Source organism: Phyllostomus hastatus, unplaced genomic scaffold (assembly GCF_019186645.2).
Source record: "Phyllostomus hastatus isolate PE091 unplaced genomic scaffold, TTU_PhHast_1.1 phas_scaffold_93, whole genome shotgun sequence".
In the NCBI taxonomy this organism is placed as follows: domain Eukaryota; kingdom Metazoa; phylum Chordata; class Mammalia; order Chiroptera; family Phyllostomidae; genus Phyllostomus; species Phyllostomus hastatus.
This window is the reverse complement of record NW_025334042.1, coordinates 7,268,606-7,272,281: the sequence shown is the minus strand read 5'-3', so window position 1 is coordinate 7,272,281 and position 3,676 is coordinate 7,268,606.

Below are 3,676 nucleotides of genomic sequence, written 5' to 3'. Positions count from 1 at the left end.
CCGAGCACCCTTCTCTTTATGTGTGAGATTTTGCAAATGATGCTTGATAAATCCTTTCTCATAACTTCAAACTATTAAAATGTCCTTTCAGTGAGTCATGTTTGTGCTGCTTTTAAACTTTACATTGGGAGTTTTAAATTTATGTTCAATGCCCTGGAAAAAAATAAAGATTTTCACAATTTAAAAATAAAGCTTACTTCATGCAGAAAGGAAAAGTCAATACCACAGAGATGCCATCAGAGGCCTGATGCATATATGGGTCTGGAAAGGACCTGAGAAACTTGGCAGCATCATAAAGAACGTACCAAAAATCCGGTCTGTGCCTCACCATAGTCACTCACGTTTGTCTAGTTGCAGGTAACAGCAATAGATTTTGACTAGCTTAGGCAAAAGGAAAAAGAAGGAATGAAGTGGAAGGAAACTGGGGAATCACAAAAATATGAAGGAACAGTTACAAACAAAAACATGGGAGAAGAAGGTATGAAGGCAACTTTGGGATCTCGGTTTTTGAGCTTGTGGACTTTTTCTCCTAGGAGCTCTTGAATATGCCCGAGCTCCATGGGCCTTCAGTCTTTATATCTCTGTCCTCTAAACCCCAAGTTCTTGGGACTGAGTACCACATGGCTCCACTCTGGCCAGTTGTTTAGTCCTATAGTGATCATGGCAGGATCCTAGAACACAGAGTTAGTGCTGGCAATGCCATCTATAGATGTGATTTGCATTATTTTGGGCCTTTTAAGAAGCAAACATAAAGACAGCATGAGATACATGTCCCCATTTACTAGGGAACCAGTCATAAAGGATAAAGGGGGTACACAGAGGACACTGCAATGCAGGGGTAATCCATGTGAAGGAGAGAAGGAAGGAAGCAAGGCTGGATTAGCAGACTGTAACATGGCAGCATTAAAGTTTTGGCTAAGCCAATGGAAATCCTTGAGCCAGAGTCAAGAATCAGAAAATTCTTGCAACCTGGCGAGGAGTAGCCTGCCTTAGTTCCTGCACCTTACTCAGTAACTGGTGAAAGCAGCTCTTGGGAAGGATGGCCTTGGGTATGAATGTTGTGGTGGACTCAGAGTTTGGCATCAGTTGCAGTCGTTATAGCAGAAGCTCTGGGAAGTTCATTTTCATGGCTGCCACATAGTTGTTTTTCGTAAGAGAGCATCACAGAAATCTGGCGGGTCACCCCAAGAGATGTCCTTTGCATTGACTCTGGAGAAAAATTTTTGAAGATTGAGTGCTATCTCTGTTTCAGGCTTTATTGGTACCAAGCTATATGTCTGATCACACCCTGTAAGTCCTAAGTTCTTACAATATCCATTCATCTGCAGTATCTTGTTTTGACACCTTCTATTTTAAGATCCTACACAGGTGAAATAGAGTTGAATCAACAATCCTCTAGAGTATCATAGGAAAGTCATCCATTGGGTAATGAACAGCCTTAGGTTGTTTGACCTATATAAGCACACCCACTCCCTGTTTTTTCCCCACTTTCTTGCTTACCAGAAACTACATCTCTAGAGTTGCACTTTGGTTGCCACTTAAACAGGCAGAGCATGACTTTCATGGCTGAAAACACCATCAATCGCATGGAGGAAAACAAGTGTTGGGAGTAGGAAGGATCATGAAAGCGGCCTGTCAATGGGAGGAAAGGCCCCTGTTTGGGCAGTATTCTGGGAGAATCCCCCTCCCCTGCCACACATAATTAGTCCTTCCTTTGCCACCAGCAAAAGCCTCAGGATTCATTTAAATTACAGTCGTAACTTTGTTTTCTCCTGCACTGTTCACTAAAAGAGCCAAGAAAACTGCATTTCTGTGAACCCAGAGCTCCATGGGTCCAAAGGGTAAGGTAAAGAGGCTGAAACCACTCTGCTGATGTGCCTCTGACCCCACTCATCTGCAGGGGCCCTTGGGAATGCACCCTGTCTGCTCTGTTCTGAGATGTTTTCCCTTACAACTTCCAGTTTCTCTTTTATGAACCTGTTACAGGGAGAAGATTTAATAAGTGCTACTTAATTGAATGATTCTCCCTTAGGGCCTTAAAAGCTTCATTTTCAGATGTCTGTGGAATCTTGTATAAGAACAATATATGGATGCAAATGGAATTTTTATTTGACTATATTAGTCATGGTAAATGACACAAGCTTCTATAATAAATAACCCCCAAATCTCAGCAATTTAGCATCCTATGTGGATGTTTCTAACTGGGCATGTCTGCACCAGCCCTTTCCTAAGCAGTGACTCAGTCACTCAGGCCACTTCCATTTTGGGGCTCCCACCATGCTGTGGTTTCAAAGTCACCCTAGCATCATACAATAGCAGATAGAAGAAAGATAATAAGAATGAACGATTACACATGCCAGATTTTTTTTTCATCCAAGTTTTTTGAAAAGTAGCTTACATCGTTTCCACAATTACATCACTTCCTCAAATATGCATTCACCCTAACTCATCATATGACCAATGAAACTGCAAGAAAGACCGGTAAACATAATTTTGTGAATACTACAGTCTCTACAAGATTGACTAATAGTAACTTGGAGACAAACTATTGCATCTCCTAGTAAAACAGTCCTTCTGTCTGTCCAAACAAAACACAATAGTTGATATTTTCCTTATCTTCTTTACACAGATATGTCATTTAGGAACAGAACTGAAGTTCATTAATTCCAAAAGTAATTATTAAGCTCCTACTATGTTTCAGACAGTGTGCTGGGTGATGTAGTTATAAAATGTGGTCCATGTCTTCAAAGAGCTGATGGGCAGGTAGGAGAGAGGGAAAATGAAATCAACCATTACAATGAAAAAAATGCTCTGATGAATACAGGGTTCTATGCTTAGAAGAACAAAGAACTTGTACTTGGCTCAGGTGGTGTGGAGAAGGGTTGCCAGAAGAAGTGAGGCTTTAAATTAGTGTTAGGATAAGGCAGAGTAAAGGGCAGAAAGAATACTGTACACAAAGAGAGGAGATATGAAACTGAATGATATGTGAATGCTTTAAGGACCTTGGTATGATTGTGGTGAAGCCAGTCAGATGAGTGAATGCAGAGACAGGGCTAAAGGTACAGGCATGGATCAGATCACGAAGAACTTTTAGGACTGAGCTATGGACTTTAATACATATGACACTGAGGAATTTTAAGCATGGAGTAATATATTTAAAAATTTAATTGATGCCTATTTTGCCATAGAAATTCTAGATTGTCATATGGATTTTAATATTTTTGTCCTGTATGTACTGCCAATGATGTTCTTGCCAATCACTGGAAGACATGTACACATGGCCACAACTGTTTCTGCACTAAAGACATACAAATACTTTTGATTGATTGATTGATTGATTTTAGAGAGAAACATTGATTTGTTGTTCCACTTATTTATGCATTCATTGGTTGATTCTCAACATGTAAATACTTTATTTTCAAACATGGCCCTTTTTAAAGATTCTGTCATTGTGATTCAGACTTTCCCTCAGCTTCACAGTGTCTAAAAAAATAAACTCCCTATTTTAGGCTGCTGTGTGCCAAATTGGCATGTCTCTTGCTCATTAAGTCTGTAAAAATGTTTACTAAAAATGTATTTTGTGCCAGGCACTTGCCGGAAACTGAGTGGTGCTATGAAGAGAAACAGCGTGGTATGGTGGGGAAAGTTCAGGCTTTGAAGCCCAATTCCATCATTT